The 11874-nt window shown below is 52.0% G+C and overlaps 1 protein-coding gene across 2 annotated transcripts in view; it reads left to right on the top strand.

The window, feature by feature from the left end:
* Window positions 1–9247: 9247 nt before the first annotated feature.
* The window catches only part of frs2a (fibroblast growth factor receptor substrate 2a), a 100114-nt gene continuing 97487 nt past the window's right edge, over window positions 9248–11874 (top strand). Inside the window, exon 1 of one of the 2 annotated variants that reach the window (XM_041216237.1) lies at window positions 9248–9342. The gene's annotated coding sequence lies outside the window, so the exon portion shown is untranslated. The remainder of the gene's footprint in view (window positions 9343–11874) is intronic. The other variant, XM_041216236.1, reaches the window with a different exon arrangement.

Genomic DNA, 11874 nt, shown 5'->3' with positions numbered 1-11874 from the left:
ATAGCCTGCTCTGGGCTGTCTTCAAACTGATCTTTAGATTAATTACTCCTCATTTACAATTTCTTCTTGGATCTGATGAGTAAATGGATTTTACAACATTTCAGGATTTAAACTAATTTAGCTGTAACTCCTGAAACAGAAACAACTCTCTCGGATGCCATTACTACAAGGAGTGCAGATGTCCCATCTCCAGTTCTTTAGCTAATCAAGCCCCCTGCTGTTTGGCGATTTTTTTTTATCTATTAACCTTTTAAGTCAACATGGCTCCATTTTTTTAAGTGTAAGGCTCCAAGCTTGTTTTAATCACATTTATACCATTTCTACAGTTAAGACTTTAATTCCCAAAATCAAAAACGCACGAAGCATGAACTAGATTTTCTCAACAAATGATAGTGTACTAATCAACCACATCATCCTGGCCAACATACACCAGAGTCTTAACATGAACTGAGCAAATATTTCAATCTTTTGTGTGACACTCTTTGACACACAAGCAGCACAATAAGGACAATTTGCAATTTCTTCAAAAGGTCTGTGGAATTTTTAATTATTTTTAAGCATGTTTGAAAAGGACTTTTGAGTGCTTGTCAGGTAGTTAACAGTGAGGTTGAGTGTCTTGGGCTACAGGAAGATATAGACGGGATGGTCAAATGGGCAGATAAGTGGCAGATGGAATTTAACCCTGAAAAGTGAGAAGTGATACACTTTGGAAGGAGTAATTTGACAAGGAAGTATTCAATGAACGGCATAAGACCATAAGACATAGGAGCAGAAATTAGGCCATTCGGCCCATCAAGTCTGCTCCGCCATTCAATCATGGCTGATAAGTTTCTCACCCCATTCTCCCGCCTTCTCCCCATAACCTTTGATCCCCTTACCAATCAAAAATCGATCTATCTCGGTCTTAAATACACTCAATAACCTGGCCTCCACAGCCTTCTGTGGCAATGAATTCCATAGATTCACCATTCTCTGGCTAAAGAAGTTTCTCCTCATCTCTGTTCTAAAAGGTCTTCCCTTTACTCTGAGGCTGTGCCCTCGGGTCCTAGTCTCTCCTACTAATGGAAACATCTTCCCCACGTCCACTCTACCCAGGCCTTTCAGTATTCTGTAAGTTTCAGTCAGATCCCCCCTCATCCTTCTAAACTCCATCGAGTATAGATCCAGAGTCCTCAAACGTTCCTCATATGTTAAGCCTTTCATTCCTGGGATCATTCTCGTGAAGCTCCTCTGGACCCTCTCCAGGGCCAAAACATCCTTCCTGAGAGACAGGGCCCAAAATTGCTCACAATATTCTAAATGTGGTCTGACCAGAGCCTTATAAAGCCTCAGCAGCACATCCCTGCTTTTATATTCTAGTCCTCTTGAAATAAATGCCAACATTGCATTTGCCTTCCCAACTACCGACTCACCTTGCAAGTTAACCTTAAGAGAATCCTGGACTAGGACTCCCAAGGCACTTTGCACTCCAGATTTCTGAATTCTTTCCCCATTTAGAAAATAGTCTATGCCTCTATTCATCCTACCAAAGTGCATGACCTCACACTTCCCCACGCTGTATTCCATCTGCCACTTGTTTGCCCATTCTCCTAACCTGTCCAAATCCTTCTGCAGCCTCCTCGCCTCCTTAATACTACCTGTTCCTCCACCTATCTTTGTATCATCTGCAAACTTAGCCAGGATGCCCTCAGTTCCTTCACCTAGATCATTAATGTATAAAGTGAAAAGTTGTGGCCCCAACACTGACCCCTGCGGAACTCCACTAGTCACTGGCCGCCATCCTGAGAAGGACCCCCTTATCCCCACTCTCTGCCTCCTAACAGACAGCCAATCTTCTATCCATGCTAGGCATGACACTAGGAAGTTCTGAGGTACAAAGGGATCTTGGTGTGTGTGTCCATAGATCTCTGAAGGCGGAGAGGCATGTTAGTGGGGTGGTGAAAAAGGCATTTGGGACACTTGTCTTTATCGATCAAGGCACAGATTACAAAAGTAGGGAGGTCATGCTGGAGTTGTATTGGTGAGGCCACAGCTGGAGTACTGTGTGCTGTTCTGGTCTCCACATTATAGGAAGGATGTGATTGCACTGGAGGGAGTGCAGAGTAGATTCACCAGGATGTTGCCTGGGATGAAACATTTAAGTTATGAAAAGAGGTTGGATAGACTTGGGTTGTTTTTGTTGGAGCAGAGAAGACTGAGGGACAACCTGATCGAGGTGTACAAGATTATGAGGGGCAGGGTGGATAGGGAGCAGCTGTTCCCCTTAGTTGAAGGGTCAGTCAAGAGGGGACACAAATTCAAAGTGAGGGGCAGGAGGTTTAGGGGGGATGTGAGGAAAAACATTTTTTACTCAGAGGGTGGTGATGGTCTGGAATGCGTTGCCTGGGAGGGTGGTGGAGGCGAGTTGCCTCACATCCTTTAAAAAGTACCTGGATGAGCACTTGGCAAGTAATAACATTCAAGTCTATGGGCCAAGTGCTGGTGAATGGGATTAGGTAGTTAGGTCAGGTGTTTCTCACATGTCGATGCAGACGCGATGGGTCGAAGGGCATCTTCTGCACTGTGTGATTCTGTAAAGGTATCAATTGTAATTTTCTTGGATAATAAGAAATTCTGGTCCATGTGATCTGGCAACCCTTAAACTGGAAGCAGCACCAACAGGAAGGAAGTTAAGAAAGAAGCCATGTGGTTGGCAGACACTAAGGAGAGCTACAAGCAGAGGAGCTGGAAGACGAAGGCAATCAGTGCACAGATGTAGACACAAAGAGAAAGCACACAGAGATGGTAAGAGAAATACACAGAATTCTTGAGCGAAGAAGCAAATCACTCTCAGGAAGAGGTCAGTTTCTCCATTTGACCGAAAAGCAGATGGGAGCTCTTAGAGACATTGTGCAATTGGTTAAAAAAAAAGCCTAAAATGTGGAAAGCTGTGAATAGCTTGGCGATGTTAAAGAGCTGGGTATTTTCCTTGAAGTGGCCTAACTGTGGTATTGTTAGTTGGTTGCTTAAAAAAGGAACTCTGGAAAGCTTTGCCATCAGGACTCGCATGAGCCGAGGGAGAGTGGCTTTGTAGAAGTGTGCCTTGCTTACGATAATTGTACCTGTGAAACCTGAGAGCTAAAAAGCTGGTTTGGATACGACTCCTGACCTACCCTGTGTGAATAAAGAACAGCATATTGTGGAACTGTGTAACTACATAGTTCCACATTTGTGCAGGGAGTGATGCGAATGCTTGTAATTGTGCAAGATGCATCTTTGTTGCATTGATTAGGTAAAGTGAAATTTACCTTTTTATTTGAAGTATTATTTGCCTGTTAATTCGTGTGCAATTTGCATTGGTTCCTATTCATGTTAAAGTAAAATCTACTAAAAGTGGAATCTTGTTGGTAATTTCCTGACTTGGGGGCCACTCAGTAAATTTGGTTATTTTGGTTTACGGTTTCCCCACTTGGAACTTGGAATGCCTGAATCCTTCGGAGCTGTGGAGAGGAGCTGAGTGATCAGAGAACATCACACATACAATTGTAAAACATTAATTTTCTGAAAAGAAATAAAGGTGCCATTGCAAGGCCATACAAACTCATGGAGCTATGTTTATCTTTAAGTGTCATACATCAAAACTGATCATTATTAAATGAAATGAATAGTTGGCATTCCTAATGACAAGTTTAATTATGTAGTCATTAAATATAATTTATAAAAAGAATCTAATCTTTCAGGGCACCACAATGGTGTTATGACTGTGGCCTAATAATACACTGTTGGTACCCAGCTTTATGGAAAATTTGGGCAATATCATCATAAAAATAATCAAACTCGTTGAAAAGATTGAATAGAAGGATCATGAATGACACTTGAAAATTTTCCTGATCCATTACATTTTCTTTTAATATAAACTTACTGATTCACAATTGTTATTATCTGACATAAATATGTTGATTTAACAGTTCAGTGGAGTACTTTTTGGATGAACATAGTTAAACTCCTTTTAAAAATAAATCTTGAAGCATTATAGAAACATTTTAAAAATATTTTGATTTTATATTGTCCCCTTTTTAGAAGGTGTTGAATCATGCTGAGATATGACTCCATGAGCAAAAGCAGTCATAAGCCCTTCACACAAATAACTATTCTATATATGTGAGGTCAGACAGTGAATATGAGCAGCGTTTTATCATGAGAGCTGATCCCATTGCTGACCTGAACCAACACATATAACCCATTTTTCAGCCTGGGCCATAGAATATTGTTTAGAAGTGGAAACTTTGATTTCAGTTCCCACCTTCACATTCCTTTATCTACCTAACGTAGGGATGTTGACTTTGTCTCAATGTCAAGCTGCACCACAAGATGCATTTAGCAAATTAGCCACTGAAGAATTTCAGTTTTATATTAAAACTGAAGAGTTTTAAATGTAATCTATAATATATTGAAAAATCTAACCAACTACTTAAAAAGATAGTAAGCTAACGATTATGGAAGTGATCTGGGAAGTGTTTTAACTGTGTTGTACATTAGCCAGCTGTGATGGCTGCCCTGGAGCAGACCGAGTGACGGTGACAAAACTTTTGACTCTGTCACTGGCGAAGACCAAGCATTAGTTTTGCATTTCAGCAGCAGAAAAAAATACCAACTCCATGTCTGGAATCAGACCAGGGGAGGCCACGCTCATTTCTTCTGCCGCATCATCTCAAGAGCCTTTTTTAACCAGCAGCTAAGGTAACCATGTTTTGAACAGCAACTTCGTACTGCTTTTGACCGACCAGCATATTCACACTGGTAACTATGGAGTTTTGCTACCTTTTATATTCATTAACAGTGATTCCTGGGAGCCATCCAAGGTGCCAGTGGCTACCTTAGCTCCATGGGGAGGTCCAGTCACCAGTTTTTTTTTAACAATATGGTCTCAGGAAACATTTAATGATTGGAATTCACACCCCACTGCTCTCTGTCTTTATATATCTTGCCTATCAGCCATCTCACCACTTAGACATCAATTTGTCACTGTAATCACGTCTGTGTAGCTTAGTTATTGAGTGTCCATATGCATTTGCGTTTTGGCTGCAGCTGCAGATTTGAGAGCAACACTTTTAATTCTCCTTTTCCTCTTTTCTTTATCCTTCCAGACATCATATCCTTTATTTTGTCCAACTTTGGGTTGTCTACATTCACAAATCCCTAACCTTCAGTACTCATCATCTTTCCTACTCTCCTGCTGCCCTCCCAGGCTTTATTCATTCTTATCCTAAGCTTCCCTCTGTACCTCTCTTGGGATTCTTGCCCACCAAGACACTTGTTGCTGCCTCCTATCCATCAGCAACCCCAACTGTCCCATTCTACTCTCTCTTTGACCTTCTCACTCTGCACACCCTGCCCCCCCACCCAGCAGGGGCTTACCAATCTCCTTCCAGTCCCTCCCAGCTGAGACCCACTGGACTCTGCTAGTGAACTGGTTATCGCCTCTCCTCTCCAGATCTTCTTCCAGAATGTACATCACTTGTAAGTGAGGGCTTAGCCATCCATTACCTTAATGTGGACGATCCCATTGCCATCACAGCTTTAATGGTGGCATGGTTGAGAGGTAGTGCAACTTTCTCCTTCAAGAAGTTTCACTGCTTGGCCATGCTTTCTACCATATGCCCTGCTGAAACTGTGGCGGTGGTGTAGTCCTTACCTATAAATTGCACCTTAGTTTGTTTCCCTACTCCTCTGGCAACTTCATTCTTGTCCTCTCTGAGCTCACCTGGTAGATGAGCTTGTTCTTGTTCTCTTGACCCTACTCCTTCAAAACTATTCACCACTCAACTTCCCTCCCTGGCTTGATGTAAGCTGATACTCTCTCACCTCAGGTACTGCTTCCCTCTCCTTCAAATCTGCCACCACCTCTTCTCGTAAAAGCAACTTATGTTTATGTAGCAACTTTAAGGTAATTAAACGTCCCAAAGTGCTTCAAACAAAGCATGACACTGAGCCACATAAAAAGATATTAGATCAGATGACCAGAAGCTTGGTCAAAGAAGTAGATTTTAAGGAAGGCCTTAAAGGAGGAAAGAGAGGTAGAGGAGCAAAGGTGTAATGAGAGAAACATTGCATTCCCTCATCTCCCTTCTCAACCCCTTCACTGCACTGGGGCTTCCCCCCTAACCCTCACTGCACTGGGGCCTCTCCCCCACCTCCTCTCGCTGCACTGGGATGTTTCCACCTTCCTGCACTGGGGCCCCTCCCCCGCCCCACTGCGTCCCCCGCCGGGTCCTCTCCCTATCCCTTTTGCAGTGCTAGGGCCTCTCCACCAACCCACCACCCCCACCCCTCCATCCCGTCAACACCGCACTGGGGCCTCTCCCCCTTCTACACCGCACTGAGGCCTCTCCCCTTCTCCCCCATCCACACCGCACTGGGGCCTCTCCCCATTCCCATCCCATCCCAACCTCCACCGCACTGGGGGCCATCCCCATCCCAACCTCCACTGCACTGGGGCCTCTCCCCCATCCACACCGCACTGGGGCCTCTCCCCCTTCTCCCCCATCCACACCGCACTGGGGCCTCTCCCCCTTCAACACCACACTGGGGCCCATCCCCATTCCCATCCCAACCTCCACCGCTCTGGGGCCCATCCCCATCCCAACCTCCACTGCACTGGGGCCCATCCCCATCCCCATCCCAACCTCCACCGCACTGGGGCCCATCCCCATCCCCATCCCAACCTCCACCGCACTGGGGCCCATCCCCATTCCCATCCCAACCTCCACCGCTCTGGGGCCCATCCCCATTCCAACCTCCACTGCACTGGGGCCTCTCCCCATCCCCATCCCAACCTCCACTGCACTGGGGCCTCTCCCCATCCCCATCCCAACCTCCACCGCACTGGGGCCCATCCCCATCCCCATCCCCATCCCCATCCCAACCTCCACCGCACTGGGGCCCATCCCCATCTCCACTCCACTGGGGCCCATCCCCACTCCACTGGGGCCCATCCCCATCTCCACTGTTCTAGGGCCCATTCCCATCACTCTGGGGCCCGGGCACATCCCCATTGCTCTGGACGCTGTCTCCTCTCCCCTCTCCTCCCCCACCCCCTCCCCAGCTCCCCACTCTGGGCCCCCTCCCCCACCCTCTGGGCCCCTTCCCCTACCTGCTCTGGGACCCCTCCCTCACCACTCTGGGCTCCCACCTCCTACGCTCTGGGGCCTATCTCCATCCCCCCACACTACTCTGGACCCACTCTCCTCTCCACCACACCCCTTCCCCACCCCCCCACCCCCAGCTCTGGGCCCCCTACCCCACTCTGGGTCTTCTCATCCAGCGCTCTGGGCCCCTGCCCCCACCGCTCTGGGTCCCCTCCCCTCCCCTCACCCTAACATCTCTGGGACCCCTTCCCTCCCTCACGACCTCCCCCACCCCCTCCCACCCCACAGAATCAAACAGTGCAGAAGAGGCCCTTCGGCCCATCAAGTCTGCACCGACACGGGAGAAACACCTGACCTACCTACCTAATCCCATTTACCAGCACTTGGCCCATAGCCTTGAATGTTATGTCATGCCAAGTGCTCATCCAGGTACTTTTTAAAGGATGTGAGGCAACCTGCCTCCACCACCCTCCCAGGCAGCGCATTTCAGACTGTCACCCCCCGAAACCTCCTGCTTCTCACCTTGAATTTGTGTCCCCTTGTGACTGACCCTTCAACAAAGGGGAACAGCTGCTCCCTATTCACCAGGTCCCCACCCTCCCCCCACCTGCTGCTCGGGGGCCATACCCTTCCCTCCCTCCCTCCCCCAACTTTGATGTGGGGCCTCTCCACTCCAGGGCCCCCCCCAACCTCACCCCCACGCCCGCCCCACCCATCCTCCCATACCTCCCCCCAACCCCACCCCCCATACCTCCCCCCAACCCCACCCCCCATACCTCGCACCCCCATCCATCCCCCATACCTCCCCCCCACCCATGCCCCCATCCATCCCCCCCCACCCCCCTCCCCCATCCACACCCCACACCTCCCCCCCATCCACCCCCCACACCTCCCCCCCATCCATCTCCCCACCCCTCCCCATCCTTCCCCCCCACCCACCCCCATACCTCCCCCCACCCACCTCCTCCACCCCCCTCATACCTCCCCCCACCCAGCATCCATCCCCCCCATCCATCACCCCCACCGTCCACCACCCCCCCACCCCCCATACCTCCACCCCATCCACCCCCCCACCTCACCGCCACGCCCCCCCAACCTCACCCCCACGCCCCCCCCACGCTCCCATTTCCCCCCATACCTCCCCAACCCCATTCCCCCCCACCCCCCATACCTCGCCCCTCCATCCATCCCCCATACCTCCCCCCCACCCCCCACACCTCCCCCCATCCATCGCCCCCACCCCTCCTCCCATCTATCCCCCACCCCGCATCCATCCCCCCACCCACCCCCCATCCACCCCCACACCTCCCCCCCATCTATCCCCCCACACCCCCACTCACCCCCCACCCCCCACTCACCCATCCCCCCCACCCCCCATACCTCCCACCCAACCCCCATCCATCCCCCCATACCTCCCACCCAACCCCCATCCATCCCCCCATACCTCCCACCCAACCCCCATCCATCCCCCCATACCTCCCACCCAACCCCCATCCATCCCCCCATACCTCCCACCCAACCCCCATCCATCCCCCCATACCTCCCACCCAAACCCCACCCCCACCCCCCATTCTCCCCCACCCATTCCCCCACCAATCCCTCTCATCCCCCCCCACCCCACCCACATCCCCCCCATCCCACTCCCCCCACACCTCCCCCCCATCTATCCCCCCCACCCCCCCCACTCACCCCCCACCCCCCCCACTCACCCATCCCCCCCCACCCCCCCACTCACCCCCCCACCCCCCCACTCACCCATCCCCCCCCACCCCCCCACTCACCCATCCCCCCCCACCCCCCCACTCACCCCCCCACCCCCCCACTCACCCATCCCCCCCCACCCCCCCACTCACCCATCCCCCCCACCCCCCATCCATCCCCCCATATCTCCCACCCAAACCCCACCCCCACCACACCCCCCATTCGCCCCCACCCATCCCCTCACCAATCCCCCCATCCCCCCCCACCCATATCCCCCCCATCCCCCCTAACCCATCCCCCCATCCCCCCCATCCCACTCCCCCCACCCTCACCCCTCGCCCACCGCTCTGGGGCCTCTCCAGTGTGACCCCGCCTCCCGCTCTGTGACCCGGAAGTTCTCCCCGGAAGCCCCGCCCTCTCGGGCCTGACCTCTTCCGAGAAGCAGCGCCGCGGGTTCGGATCCTGATCCCGGACTGTCAGCGATCGCCGGACTGGCCGGAGCCGAACCAGGAATGTGAGTACTGGGCGGGGGTGGAGAAGTTGAATAGTCTGCCTGTAATTTACAGATCCGGACCAGCTCGGAGCTGTGGGAGAAAAAAGTAGAGAGAGAGAAAGGGGGAGAAATACTTGGGAGAGAGAGAAAAAGAAATGCAGAGGGAGAGATGGGAGAGAGAGAAAAACATTCAGGGAGAGAGAGGGAGAGAGAAATGCAGGGGGGGAGAGAGAGAGAAATGCAGGGGGGGAGAGAGAGAGAAATGCAGGGGGAGAGAGGGGGAGAAATGCAGGGGGAGAGAGAAATGCAGGGGGAGAGGGAGAGAGAGAGAAATGCAGGGGGAGAGAGGGGGAGAAATGCAGGGGGAGAGGGAGAGAGAGAGAGAGAAATGCAGGGGGAGAGGGAGAGAGAGAAAAATGCAGGGGGAGAGGGAGAGAGAGAGAAATGCAGGACGAGAGGGAGAGAGAGCGAAATGCAGGGGGAGAGGGAGACAGAGAGCGAAATGCAGGGGGAGAGGGAGAGAGAGAGAGAAATGCAGGGGGAGAGAGAGAGAGAGAGAAATGCAGGGGGAGAGGGAGAGAGAGAGAAATGCAGGGGGAGAGGGAGAGAGAGAGAAATGCAGGGGGAGAGGGAGAGAGAGAGAAATGCAGGGGGAGAGGGAGAGAGAGAGAAATGCAGGGGGAGAGAGAAATGCAGGGGGAGAGGGAGAGAGAGAGAAATGCAGGGGGAGAGAGGGGGAGAAATGCAGGGGGAGAGGGAGAGAGAGAGAGAGAAATGCAGGGGGAGAGGGAGAGAGAGAAAAATGCAGGGGGAGAGGGAGAGAGAGAGAGAAATGCAGGACGAGAGGGAGAGAGAGCGAAATGCAGGGGGAGAGGGAGACAGAGAGCGAAATGCAGGGGGAGAGGGAGAGAGAGAGAGAAATGCAGGGGGAGAGAGAGAGAGAGAAATGCAGGGGGAGAGGGAGAGAGAGAGAAATGCAGGGGGAGAGGGAGAGAGAGAGAAATGCAGGGGGAGAGGGAGAGAGAGAGAAATGCAGGGGGAGAGGGAGAGAGAGAGAAATGCAGGGGGAGAGGGAGAGAGAGAGAAATGCAGGGGGAGAGGGAGAGAGAGAGAGAGAAATGCAGGGGGAGAGGGAGAGAGAGAGAAATGCAGGGGGAGAGGGAGAGAGAGAGAAATGCAGGGGGAGAGGGAGAGAGAGAGAGAAATGCAGGGGGAGAGGGAGAGAGAGAGAAATGCAGGGGGAGAGGGAGAGAGAGAGAAATGCAGGGGGAGAGGGAGAGAGAGAGAGAGAAATGCAGGAGGAGAGGGAGAGAGAGAGCGAAATGCAGGGGGAGAGGGAGAGAGAGAGAGAAATGCAGGGGGAGAGGGAGAGAGAGAGAAATGCAGGGGGAGAGGGAGAGAGAGAGAAATGCAGGGGGAGAGGGAGAGAGAGAGAAATGCAGGGGGAGAGGGAGAGAGAGAGAGAAATGCAGGGGGAGAGGGAGAGAGAGAGAAATGCAGGGGGAGAGGGAGAGAGAGAGAGAAATGCAGGGGGAGAGAGAGAGAGAGAGAGAGAAATGCAGGGGGAGAGGGAGAGAGAGAGAGAGAAATGCAGGGGGAGAGGGAGAGAGAGAGAAATGCAGGGGGAGAGGGAGAGAGAGAGAGAAATGCAGGGGGAGAGGGAGAGAGAGAGAGAAATGCAGGGGGAGAGGGAGAGAGAGAGAGAGAAATGCAGGGGGAGAGGGAGAGAGAGAGAGAGAAATGCAGGGGGAGAGGGAGTGAGAGAGAGAGAGAAATGCAGGGGGAGAGGGAGTGAGAGAGAGAGAGAAATGCAGGGGGAGAGGGAGAGAGAGAGAGAGAAATGCAGGGGAAGAGGGAGAGAGAGAGAGAAATGCAGGGGAAGAGGGAGAGAGAGAGAGAAATGCTGGGGGAGAGGGAGAGAGAGAGAAATGCAGGGGGAGAGAGAGAGAAATGCAGGGGAAGAGGGAGAGAGAGAAATGCAGGGGGAGAGGGAGAGAGAGAGAAATGCAGGGGGAGAGTTAGAGAGAGAGAGAGAAATGCAGGGGGAGAGGGAGAGAGAGAGAAATGCAGGGGGAGAGGGAGAGAGAGAGAAATGCAGGGGGAGAGGGAGAGAGAGAGAAATGCAGGGGGAGAGGGAGAGAGAGAGAAATGCAGGGGGAGAGAGAGGGAGAGAGAAATGCAGGGGGAGAGAGAGGGAGAGAAATGCAGGGGGAGGGAGAGAGAGAGAAATGCAGGGAGAGGGAGAGAGAGAGAAATGCAGGGAGAGGGAGAGAGAGAGAAATGCAGGGAGAGGGAGAGAGAGATAAATGCAGGGAGAGGGAGAGAGAGAGAAATGCAGGGAGAGGGAGAGAGAGAGAAATGCAGGGAGAGGGAGAGAGAGAGAAATGCAGGGAGAGGGAGAGAGAGAGAAATGCAGGGAGAGGGAGAGAGAGAGAAATGCAGGGAGAGGGAGAGAGAGAGAAATGCAGGGAGAGGGAGAGAGAGAGAAATGCAGGGAGAGGGAGAGAGAGAGAAATGCAGGGAGAGGGAGAGAGAGAGAAATGCAGGGAGAGG

The sequence above is a fragment of the Carcharodon carcharias genome, chromosome 21, assembly GCF_017639515.1.
Source record: "Carcharodon carcharias isolate sCarCar2 chromosome 21, sCarCar2.pri, whole genome shotgun sequence".
NCBI classification, from domain to species: Eukaryota; Metazoa; Chordata; class Chondrichthyes; order Lamniformes; family Lamnidae; genus Carcharodon; species Carcharodon carcharias.
The sequence above is the reverse complement of the archived record's forward strand: the minus strand, read 5'-3'. Positions and strand labels throughout refer to the sequence as shown.